Consider the following 13,882-nt stretch of genomic DNA (forward strand, 5'->3'; position numbering starts at 1 on the left):
GTCTACAGGAGTCTACAGGTTTCCTGGCTGCTCTGGAACTGCAGGGAAACAAAGGAACAGTTCCAATAACTTTTGACAGCTTTGTGTGTCTTGCTCGTGTTACTCTAGTGTATATAGTAGTAAACCTCCTCCATTAAAAGAGTTTATAACACTTAGATAACAGGGGGACAACTGTGTGACTGTGTAGTATAGAGTTTGGTAGATCAGCCTTCTCTGTTAGAGCTACAAATGACTGGAAGTCAACACAAGAGTAAAAACAGCTTTACTGGCTTTAAAACCAAGATGGAATCATGGCTAAAATCAACCCAATCATCAGTGTGAAACTACATTGCTGTAGTTGCAATGTTTGTTTGTTTTTTAATTTAGTGAAATCTTGTTATTGTTATTGTATGTAGCAGATATGTTTTCTGTTTCCTGTCCAGGACCTCAGATGAAATTTAGCTGGAGCTAATTCTGGTAGGGCTGAGAGCTGTGCACTGTCCCTGTTAAAAATAAACACATAAATGAATGAATAAATAAAATGGAGGTGTTCACTATTTCATTATTACAAAAGAAAGGAAATACATAGTGAAACACAAGCAAATAGAGCAGGAGAGAGGTCAATAACAAGGCTTTGTACCAACAACTATGACCAGCTCAAGCTAAGCTAACAAGCTAGGCTGAAAACACAGAGAAGCTTGTTTTCATTTCCAGCAGCTCAATATGTCCAGGTCTGACAGGCTGACTCCTTCCTAATTAGTCGGGTTGGAAACTTTCCGGTTAACAGGAATGTATGGGAATAAACCAGAATAAACCAAAAATTTACAAAATTGAAGGTTGGCCTTTAACATGGAACTTAAATATAGTTGAGAAAAGATATATACTATACGGGTGCTGGGCGGAGTGATTTCAAAAGCAAGTAGTTCAGAATATTTGCGTCATGTGTCGTAATGTTACATAATTATGCGTTATCATAGCGTGGTGAATGTGCAGGTCACAACTTGTCCACCACAGTGTTTTGGAGTTGTTGGATTGTGTGTTTAGTTTGATGAGAGAAAGGCAAAAGTACCGTGCAGCTCACGTCTCTGTCCCGCTGATCAAAAAACAGCTTGCACCGACAATTAAAGGTAATGAACCTATTCCTAAAACTATAGGGATTATGGCAATGGGCCAATTTGGCAAAATGTTGAACTATCACTTTAAGGTTTTCTTGTGTGCTACTTATAATGCATAACTGATAACAGGAAATCAAACAATACATCTTTGATGTCAAAATGACAATGTTAATCCATCTCATTGGTTTTTTATCAGCTCTCTACATGACTGGCTTTATTGATGATCAGATCTAATAGGCTCTTTACACTTCAGATATGGTGGTTCTTATCAAGCTCCTTCTTCTCCTCCAGGTTGTAAAGTCTGAAATGTGTCCAATAGCTACTCCACTCAAGCCAGAGCAGCTTGAATTACTTTTTCCTTTATGTTTCCCATAGCTCAGGCTGCACTTTGTTCTCTCCCACACCGAGGAGGAATACCTGGGCAGAACCTGACACCGCGCCCTCTCTGGAAAGTGAACTGACACTGTTACAAGACTGAAAAACATTAGCTGATTTCTTGGCATTTATGAACTGATTCTGAATTGGCAGAGACAGAATTGTGATTCTACTGTGAAACATCTTTTCACACTCCTAATAAAGCTAAACTACTGTCAAGCCCAGATGAATGGTGTGTAGACTGTGTCAGAGCCAAAAAAGGAAACGTGGAGTTACAGGTGGTGTCTGTGGAAAAGGTGGGAAGTGGGATTACATCACACAGCTCAGTGCTTCTCCCAGCTGCAAACACCAGAGCAGCAACCACAGCTGATCTGCCAGTCATATACTTGCATTTTGTTTTGTATTTATTTCATTGGTCATGCTTATTTTATGTTCACCTGGGGTTTTCTTTTTTAAAACTTCTGTTTACATTCAGTGTGTGTATCCTTGAGGTTTTACAAATGTGTGGGGGGCGTGGCTAGCTCTGTCTTTGCTCTATTATGTCTTTAGTCTTATGCTCTGCCTGTCTCTCATGGTCCCCCTAGTGTGGAATGTGTTTATCAATATGTTCTTCATTGTCATAGTCACCTTTTTGTCTTTTTGTGTTGTCTACATTATTATGTGTACTGTTATTGAACCTTTTTTATGTTTATGGGACTCCAGACGGAAATTAGCACCTTGCTACAATCTGGTACATTTACATGTTTTTTTGTCCATTAAGGTGCACTGTCCCATTTTAACACTACCAAGTTTGAAAAGTGAAATGTGCTGGTGTAACTAGACCTCTGTGACCCAGGAACCCCAGACCACATGAGTCCTGTGTAGAATCTAACAAGGTCCATTACATAAAATAATGCCAATATTTCAATTATACATCTATAAACACTTAACAGGACCAGAAGTGGTGTCAGGATGAAAGTAACAGCAACTGCAGTAATATAATCACAACTATAATACATTGAGATGCTGTGGTTTTTTAGCTGTCTCTTGATCCAGATTCCGTATGCCTGTCTACATCATTAAAAACTACTACAGTGCTGCAGGCTGCTACCGTACGCTGCCTCAGACACAAGATGAACACACTGAGCTGCAGTCATTCAACATGTTTCTGGAGATCAATTACCAACAGGGAACATGATGAATCCATGCAGTGGGAAGAAGAACCCTGCTGCACTCACTCAAATACATTCATCCATGGATAAATGGATAAATTGTGCTGCAGCAGTTTGAATTGAACTAGCCAGCAACTGAAGGATGTATGAGACACAGCAGCACAGTGTCCCTCTGCTGTGATCACAGACTAACTCTGCTGCTCTGAAACCTCCTCATGATCCCTATATAGATGTCATTATATCAGAAATATGGTAGTTTTGACATCCGAGTAAGACTGGAAGCAGTGTGCTGCAACATACACACACACCCCTCACCTCAGTGTACCCGTGACTTGTCAGACTATTACTGTAAAACTATTGAAAGTCAGTGTTGTAGCTATTGTGACTGGACAGACATGTTAGTAGCTGTTGCTATGCTAGGTTAGCCTTCAAAAGCTAACGTTAGCATACACAAGCTAACGTTAGCCTCGCTACTCTTTGGTGTGTCTTAAATTGGAGTTGCCTGAACAAATCTTGTGCATGTCATTTTCACTGGTTTATTGTTTAAGTGTTTTATTTATCTCACATGTCACCATCCCAGACTGCGTTGTCATGGTGATACGAGCGTTTCAGACGGTACTGTATGCCACACTCAAATTGAAAATTCCACTCAAGTACCTGAAATTCAGGATTCAGGACACGCCCACTTGTCCACTATATTGTTAATGTCAACCCTACATTGTCTAACATTCTCTATACTGAGCAGTAGGAGGCGCTTTGAATATCAAATATACGTATAAATGAATATACATATGAAAACTACCTTTTAAGGTTGAAGTACAGCACACACTAGTCCAGTCTGGGTCTAGTTGTAACATCACTGATATGTTGTTGTAGCAGTATTGCAGGGTTTCTAGGCAGTTAGATTACAGATACTATCAGCCGTCCTGTGTAACAACATCTGTCATTGGCACACATCTTCCTGGTGGTGGCTGAGACAGGTGCACTGCTGCTGTCCGGCTAGGAGGAGGACAGGAGGAGGACAGGAGGGGGACAAGAGGCTCCTCCGCCTGTCAACTGCTGCGTCCTCCAGTCCACGGACAGCCGCAGTGTCCCCGGCTTCTCTGCCTGTCTCACAGCGGACATTAGAAATGAGGCGAGGAGTCGGACAGCTGCTGCTGCTGCAGTCAAGTCCGTGTTTCACACAGACAGCCCGCAGAGCAGGACACAACACAAGCGGAGCGGAGAGCTAGCTACACAGACAGCACAGCTTCACACCGCGGTCCCTGCTCGATTCCACGGAGCCCTTACCTTCACTGCACACGGCTGACGGTTCGTCCGAGGACGCTGAGAGTCAGTGGCGAGGACAGGCGCGTTGAAAAGGGTCCACAGAGACACGTAGTCAGTGCGCTGGCGTGTGTGTGTCCTGCAGGCTGAACCGGACAGTTTACTTCCTGGACTGCCGCTTGACGTGATTCCACGCTGGCATCGCCGACGTCACGCTCGGCAGAACTGGCCAGTCAGGAGGTAACTGATGACGACGGCGGATTTTTTTTATTACTATCTTTATTTTTATTCACGTAAATTAAACCATTATAATAAAATAGAAGACACGTTAGGCTATCAGAAATTGAGGCTCTTGTTCATGGCAAAAAAAATTCGCATTAGGGTTGTTGATGTCTTTTTCTTAAGGTCCTACAGGACATCTGTCCCACCTGCGACTCTTTCCAGGTGTGAGGCGACTGCACGCCAGTCAGCCTCTAGTCCTCTGTTCTCCAAAATAAAATAAAAAAATAACACATTTTAAAGGGACAACGAGGAGTTTGTATTGGTATTGGGTTATAAAGAAGTCTCAATGTGGATGAATCTCTACGTTACCCACACTTAAGAAAATTGAAGAGCCCACTGTGGCTCTTAACATTAGTGTAATAACTCTTCTATCAGACGATGTAGTCCAAACTTTGTGCAAAATTCTATCAATAGGGCATAATTTAAAGGGATATTTCAACATTTTGGCAAATTCACCTATTGCCATAATCCATAGTCTTAGGAGTAGGTTCATTACCTTTAAAGGGATAGTTCAACATTTTGGCAAATTGGCCTATTGCCATAATCGCTATAGTCATAGCAGTAGGTTCGTTACCTTTAATTGTCAGTGTAAGCTATTCTTAGAACGGAGGAGCGGAGCAGAAGGCTGCTCAGGGCTACGCTATGGAGGCTAAGGGAATTTCTTGGTTTTCCTCATCAAACTCATCAAATACACAACCCAACAACTCCAAAAGGCTGTCGTGGACAAGTTGTGAGCTGCACAATCACCACGCTATGAGATAATAATGGAATGTTACGAGACGGAGTTGTTTTAGAGGTAAATTCATGCAAAACCGCTGATGTGCGTTGCGTTCAGGGACAGTTTTTCAGCAAGCAGTCTCTGTATTTACCCTACAGGTATTTACCTCGAAAACGTCTCCGTTTCGTAACGTTCCATTATTATCTCATAGCGTGGTGGTTGTGCAGGTCACAACTTGTCCACGGAAGCGTTTTGGAGTTTGGGGATTTTGTATTTGATGAGTTTGATGAGGGAAACCAAGAAATCCCATTAGCCTCCGTAGCGTAGCTCTGAGCAGCCTGCCGCTCCGCTCCTCCGTTCTAAAAATAGCTTGCACCGACAAATAAAGGTAACGAACCTACTACTATGACTATAGCTATTATGGCAATGGGCCATTTTGCCAAAATGTTGAACTATCCCTTTAATTGTTTGTGCAAGCTGTTTTTAGATCAGCGGGGCAGAGCTCTGCACCGTGCTGTATTTTTGCCTTTTCCTCATCAAACTCATCGAATAGGCTAGCTACACAATCCACCAACTCTAAAACACTGTGGTGGACAAGTGACTTGCACATTCACCATAATGCAACGTAAGGAGACATAGTTTTCGAGGGCAAATGCGTAGCCGGGACGACATCCCAGTGATTTCAAAAGCACAAGTAGTTCCGAGTATTAACTTAATGTGTCGTAATGTTACATAATTATACAATATTTCATAGCGTGGTGAATGTGCAGGTCACAACTTGTCCACGAGAGCGTTTTGCAGTTGTTGGATTGTGTATTTAGTTTGATAAGGGAAACGTGGAAATACCATGAGCCTCCGTAGCGTTAGCTAAGCAGCTTGCACCAACAATTAAAGGTAATAACCCCACTCCTAAAACTATAGGGATTATGGCTATAGGTGAATTTGCCAAAATGTTGAAATCTCCCTTTAAATGATGCCCTATTAATTAGTAAAAGTCAAGGCAATGAAAAATCCAAGAAGCAGATGGGAGAGGGGATATATTTGTATCTGTATCATCCATCTTCTGATGTCAGTCACTCTGGTCCTCACACAAACAAAGAGCGTGTGAGAATCTAGTATACGATGCCCTGTTGCTCATCCCAGCCTCCTCCTCTGGGACACACACAGGACAAGACTTTAAATGCATACACCATTTGTAGCAGCAACAATCTGTATTGTCTGCCTCTAGGAGTCCCATAGCATGGAATCATGGGAGTTGTTGTCTTCACCACTGAAACACTACATAAAACAGTCTAATGTTGAAAATGTTGAAACACATAGGCTACTGTATACTCAATTTATTTCCTTTGATAACTTAAAGGTATAATATGTAGGAATTCCCCCATCTAGCGGTGCGGTTTCATATCGGAACGTATTGTTGATGTTGCATTCACGTGAAATCGGGCAGACGTCAAACAGACAACAGACGCTGCATGTTATGAAAGCAATATTTGATTTTTGCCAAATACTGGGGCTTTAAAGGGATAGTTCAACATTTTTGAAAATTGGCCCATCGCCATGATCCCCCTAGTAATAGCAGTAGGTTTGTTACCTTTAATTGTTGGTCCAAGCTGCTTTTAGATCGGGGGAGAAGAATACCGAGCGGCGCAGCTACACTACGGAGGCTAATGGAATTTCTTGGTTTTGCTCATCAAACTCAGCAAATACACAACCAAAAAACTCAAAAACGCTGTGGTGGACAAGTTGTGACCTGCACATTTACCACGCTATGAGATAATAGCGGAAAGTTAAGAGAAGTGAAGCAAATACTCGGAACTACTTTCTTCAGTGAACCACTGGTCGGAGGGACACAGTGTGCGCACCTCAGCCAGTGCCGTAGTATACGGACGTAGCTGCAGTAAACAGGCGCTTTTGAAATCACTCCGCCGAGCAGCCGTCTAGAGTGTAAAGTCCGACTTTGCCTCTAAAACAACTCCATCTCACAACTTTCCGCTATTATCTCATAGCGTGGTAAATGTGCAGGTCACAACTTGTCCACCACAGCGTTTTTGAGTTTTTTGGTTGTGTATTTGCTGAGTTTGATGAGCAAAACCAAGAAATTCCATTAGCCTCCGTAGTGTAGCTGCGCCGCTCGGTATTCTTCTCCCCCGATCTAAAAGCAGCTTGGACCAACAATTAAAGGTAACGAACCCACTGCTATTACTAGGGGGATCATGGCGATGGGCCAATTTTCAAAAATGTTGAACTATCCCTTTAAGATTCTGACGCCCAATCACAATGGTGAGCTTCAGCCAGACAAACACAATACTGAAACAGGATCAGAGGATGTGATGTCATTGACAAGCCACCAATAATACCATTACCATGATTAAATGGAAACATTTGTGATGATGGTTGAACACACTGACAACATAAAACATAGGTTTAGTTGTTATTAGATAATTAGATGCATAAAAGTTACAGATCTCTGATACTCTTGACTATTAAAAGCCTGTAAACACTGAAAGAGGAGCTGCACATGGAGGCAGCGTGATCTCATTCATTTCTCTGCAGTTCCTCCTTTAAAACTCTAACAGCTTAGTTATGGGTGACCTACTCTTTTTAGAATGGGTTTTCAAGGAGTCTTCACAGATTGATGTGACTGAGTGTACCACCAAAGCTAAATCCTCTAAGAGAGGCCACTACACAAGCATTAATCTGCCTGTCTGAGAGGGAGCTGCTTCTAACCCAAACACACACTCATAAATGTGTTCATTGTTATACATGCCAAGTGTCCCAGCCCAGCAGGTGACTCTGAGTAAACAAGTCAGTCAATGATCCACTGAGCACAGCTGCTCCTCGGCTTCGAAGTGGTAAGATGGAGTTAGCCTACACTTGTTAGGTTGTAGAACTCGACTGCCTTAGCTCTAACTGAGTCGGTGGAAATCATTACTGACGCTATTGACCGAAAACTACATTCCATAGGTATTTTCATTGACCTGAAAAAAGCATTTGACACCATTAACCACAATATTTTAATAGCTAAACTGGAGAGATATGGCATTAGAGGTGTAGTTCTGGAGTGGGTTAAGAGCTACTTACACAAAAGGTCCCAATATGTGAAAATAGGTGATAACACATCAACTTGCCTGGACTTAATCTGTGGGGTCCCACAGGGGTCAGTTCTGGGTCCAAAGCTATTCATACTATACATAAATGATATATGCAATGTGTCCAATATTCTGAAACTAATATTATTCGCGGATGATACCAATATCTTCTGTTCTGGGGGTGATTTGAACCAACTTGTGGAAACGGTAAACCAGGAAATGGCTAAGCTTCATGTGTGGTTCAATGTAAACAAATTATCACTAAATCTAGGGAAAACTAAATACATGCTATATGGGAAAAAAGGTTGTAATACGAGTATTAACATCCAAGTAAATGGAGTGAATATTGAAAGGGTCAGTGAGAACAAAGTACTGGGAGTAATTATTGATGACATGCTAAGTTGGAAACCACACATAAGACACTTAAAAAGCAAGTTAGCCAGGAGTGTGTCCATACTATGGAAAGCACAAAAAATAATAAATCAAAAAGCACTTCACCTGCTGTATTGGGCACTAGTCTCTCCACACCTGCAATACTGCGCAGAGGTGTGGGGTCACACTTATAAAGGCTCCACACATCCCTTGTTAATACTCCAAAAAAGAGCTCTGAGAATCTTGCATTATGCCAACTACAGGGCACACACAAATCAGTTATTCGTGGACTCAAGAATACTCAAACTATATGACTTGATAAATTACCGCACAATACAAATAATGTATAAGGCCGCTAATAAAAGCCTCCCCAAAAATCTGCAAATACTTTTCCTGGAAAGAGAAGGGAGACACAATCTTAGAGGGAAAAAGATTCTCAGACAAAGAAATGTTCGAACTACGTTAAAATCCTTTTGCTTGTCGATCACAGGTGTCAAACAATGGAATGCATTAGAAGATGATGTCAAAACATCAGAGACATTTAATGTCTTTAAGAGAAAGTATGTCAACTCAACTATTAACCGGTACAAAATAACACAGGAGGGCTGATAAAGGTCAGAGACACGAATCAACAGACACTGTGCTGAGACGGCATGGGAGCATAACAATAACATTCTGTTCCCAAACAATACGTTTAACCAGAGAAAATTGTATGTCAAAGGTCTACACCAGGCTGTTTGTGCAGGATGTTGTTATAATGTCTATCAACAAGGTGGAGATAAATTAAGGTACTAATGCATGCTGTAACATGACTGAGAGATCAGAGTACTGCAGAATTCAACTGAGCCCTGTAACTGACAAGCTGAGTTCAATCAACTGGTCCACGATGGATTTGCTGAGCTGGTCACTGAATGCCATTGACAGAGTGTTCTCAACAAGGCGTGCGGGTTCTGGTGAGCCCAAATGCCCGGACGGGACCTTCATCTCCGGCTACATCTTGGATGGATGGGAAAAGTGGAGAGTCCTCTGCCTTGCCGCACTCGATGTTGAGGACGTCGAAGACGTGTACATTTTCACGTTCATGACAATTGGGATGTTCACCCTAGGATGCGGAATTTTCATGCAATATCGGAAAATGAGGAAGATCGCCTCTGAGCAGACCAATGCCAGGGCGGACAACGCCACTACTCGAGGTGCTGTGGTCGGGATGCGTTCCGACATCACAGCAGTTCGTGAATTTGTGTCAATATTACGAGCTGACATGGCCAAAACTCGGGAGGATATGGCGAGGTTAAGCGCGGCTAAGGCTGCAGAGGAGACGGATGAATAAAAGAATATGGCAAAAAAGGGCTCTTACACCACAGCATACACCATCCCAAAAATAATAAGTACATTGGACGTTGCTCACTGTCGATTGGACCATTCTATGACTTTGTGACATGCCAAGCTACAAGATGAGACTGTTGTTCACTCATGACGGACAAATATGGACACATGTGCAAACACACATCTAATCTATGTACTGTCTAGAGCTAAACTTCAGCTCTGCTTACTACCTGTTGCCAACATGTTATATCGAATGTCATAAGTAAAATATGTTATATCAAAATGTAAAAAACAGAAAAAAGCAAAAAGAAAAGAAAAGACTATGATATGATCTTATACTTATGCCGTAACATATTATGTCAAAACGTGATAAGTAAAAGAATGTTAAAAAAAAAAAAAAAGGAGAAAAGATTATGATAAAGATTTTATTCTGTGGGTAATGGGGGCGGGACTAGATAAGCTTTTGCTTCTCCCGCTTTCCCTTTCGGCCATGTGCATTGTATTATTGAACTAAGATGAAGTGTGATGATGATGATTTAAATTGACATGCCCGAAATAAATAAATTGATTGATTGATTGAGAATCTTACAAACAACTTAAGCTTTACAAAGTGTAAACCTTCAAACTAAATATTAAAGTTCAAGGCTAAAGGTCGGTATTCATTATTGAATTATCTCTGTGACGCTTACTGTGCAAATAATAGTTTGAGAGCTGTGTCACGGTTACATGAAAAATCAAACAGAGCAGGAGGCGGGAGGCAGCACGGTTGGATGCTGTTCATCTGGTGATTGTCCAGTTCTCTGCAGAGTTGTTCTTTGCCATTAACGACTGTCAGCAGGAGTTAATACCTTCTCCTCATTAACATTGTGGAGAGGATCGGAGCTGGCATAAGGCCCCAGCTAGCTGTTACCATGGCCAGGCATGTCTATCTTAACAAATGGAACTTTGGGAGTTGCTATTGCAGGTTACAGTAGGCTACATCCTTTAAACCTAGCTGATATGACTGTTTAAAGGGATACGCCAACATTTTTTTTCGTGTCTTGCCTCACTCCCGAGTCCATGACAAGCAGATAGACACCATCCTTTCGACTGTGCGTGCAGTAACAAGGGAGATACGGGCAGAGCTGGCGCACCGCTAATTAGCTTAGGTTGCTATTAGCTGGTTCGAGTTCAGTGGGCGGGTTCTCAGCCGGCTCCTCCATATGTGGAAAGTATATTCCCACTAAAATCCAAGATGGCGCAGTTCAAATGCCCGTAGTAGGAGCACAAAACAGACTCCCCCAAACCAATGGGTGACGCCACGGGTGCCACGTCCATTCTTTTTACAGTCTATGAGCAGATCAAAGGGTCAGAATGTGTGTATTGTCTCTTGTGTTTTGTGCTGTTATATGTGAACAGACATTTTCTCTTCTGGCCAAGACAAATTTCTCCCAAGGAAGACAATAAAGTAACTAAACTAAAGGCCTCAGTTCACCGTCTTCTATTGGAGACTTCCAGGAGGATAATGCTCCATGTCACAAACCGGTTTCATCAACATGACAGCCACAAACAACTTCAGTGCTCTAGGATATTGGTGGTTAAATTTCCCCTCGGGGATTAAATAAAGTATTTCTAGCATGAAGCAGCCAGATGTTTGGCCAATTAGAAGAAAGCTTTTAAGCAGGCCTCTTACGGTGGCGTTTTTTGGATTGTGAATTATACACTGTACTAACTGAGTCCCAGAATAATAATAATATAGTACAGGAAATGAGCCAGTTCCCCTTTAACATTGTTTTATTTATTTATTTTCCTTTATTTAAAGACTCTTCAACTCCTTGACAGATACAGTTCACCTCAGTCACATTTGCATTGTGGTTTTGTGCTGAAGACCAATTAAAAAGTCAAATTTAGAGTTGAGTTTTAATTTTTCAGTTTAAAAATACTAAAAATCATGTATTTACCATTTATTTGTAGCATTTACCTTTTCCCTGAACAAACTACACAGTTCACCTATCCTCTCTACATGTGTCCCTTACTCACCATAGCAGGTACCTCTTTTAAATATTGTTCTTTAGACTTCTTCAATGTGGCTCTTATATGCTGTTGTAGATAAACCACTTGTATATCAGTCCAGCTCCAAACAGCAGACACACAGATAATAGGCTATAGAATGCTCATCAATATCAAATAAATAGATAAATACATACAAATAAATACATATAGCTATGAAATAAATCATGAAATAATTATATCCGCTATTACCCTCCCTCACTGGAATATAATGGATTGAAACAAATATACCATTTGGAATTAAAATGTGGAGTAAATAAAATCAATGCCCCCTGAAATAAATAAAAAGGTCATTCATAATGTAAAAAAATATGTATGTATGTATTATTATTTTATTTATTTACTCATTTATTTGTATTTATTTCTAAATGTATTCCCTAATCATCTCTTTTTTTAATATAATCTATGTATGTATTTTGTGAATTTCATGCTTGCATTTATTTATTTATGGATTAAAGTGGCATGCAGATGGAAACATGTCCAACATCATCCTCTCATTTGTCACAAGTTTAATTCCATCATGGAGGCATGTAAAGTGCACACAGATTTATCAAAACTAGAAAGCTCTTTTTGTCATCTTATCAAACTCATTCTACAATAGCTTTGTTTTTGTTTTTTTGAACATGCATTCATGCTTTCAATGTATTGTACATCATGCTTGCAAGGCCCCAGTGGCGACAAGCATCCATCATGTCAAGTACGCTTGCAAAACCAAACAGAAAAACTCTTAAGGGAATCAGGCATTCATAGCATAATAATAATAGATGATATAAATTAGCCTACTATGCAAATAATGACATTCAGGGTCTATGGGGGTGGAACACCACTCCCTGCACATGCAGCTGCCCCCCAACTGCACCCGCACACTACTTTAAATATAGTATTTATGCAGTTCATATTCAAGTCATACCTAAATATGATTTTTAAAAACCATGCACAGATACACACTCAGTCACTTGTCTTACTGACCCCGTCCTCTTTTTATCACACGTACAGCTAGGGTTCAGGTTTTTGGTATTGAAAATAGCTCAATATACTTTAAATTTACAAAATATATTCTAAATCTGACAATCAGAGGGTGTGAAACATTTGTGATGACTCAACATCCATATTAATACACACAGAATGCACTGGCCTCTAGTCTCACGGTGGTAAACAGATACAGTAACAGAGCAGACGCTGACAGCCCTTATAATATTATATGACAATGACAACACTACGTATGGGACAGTTTAATATGATGAACGATAACTATACTCAAGTTGAATCTGAAAGCCTTTCTGGACCTCCAAAACAACTCAGTGTGGACTGCACAAGATACAGAGAACTCTTTTCCTCAGGAAGCAGCTTAGATTGGTCCAGATCAGGGGTGTCAAACATGTGGCCCGCAGGCCAAAACCGGCCCACCAGAGGGTCCAATCCAGCCCAACATTTGCCAAGCGTTAAAATTACATCGACAACAGGAGAGGTAATATTGATATATTGTACATGTTTTTCTCAACAAAATTCATGTTTATAATGTTTTGTAAAAGGATAGTTCATTTAATGTAAATATCTTAATAATGTACCCATACATATTTGCACTAAAACAAAGAGAAAAAAAGTCACCCTTTTTTATTTATAGGTCATTATGCTATTATTTTACTGGTCTGGCCCACTTATGATCAAATTGTGCTGTATGTGTCCACTGAACTAAAAATGAGTTTGACACCCCCGGTCTAGATAGTGTTTAGACTTAGCTAGACACCTGACAACAGCTGCTGAATGTATAACACTATACAACACTGCTTGTTCTTGCCAAGTTATTTTTGAAGGAGGACCAATTGGGAAACTCCATCACTCTGATTGCCAACCAGTTGTGGGCCCTTATCACTCAGTTACACAGCACTCAAACAATAGTGTAACTTCATCACTCAGTCAGTCAGCCACATTCACATTTTATAAGGCTGGTCCCAGTGTTGTGGTGGGCAGGGAGCTGGGTCTTTTGCCCCAGTATTAAAATATATATATATATTTACAACAAAGATAACAAATGATTACTGTAATCTCAAACAACCTCTACTTTTGAGTAAAGGGCCAGAGGGACACTGACAGGTTATCATAGAAAGAAGAAGAAATAGACAGCAGTCAACCTTCTCTGATGCTATTATGGCTATGATC

Source organism: Trachurus trachurus (assembly GCF_905171665.1).
Source record: "Trachurus trachurus genome assembly, chromosome: 8".
Classification (NCBI taxonomy): Eukaryota; Metazoa; Chordata; class Actinopteri; order Carangiformes; family Carangidae; genus Trachurus; species Trachurus trachurus.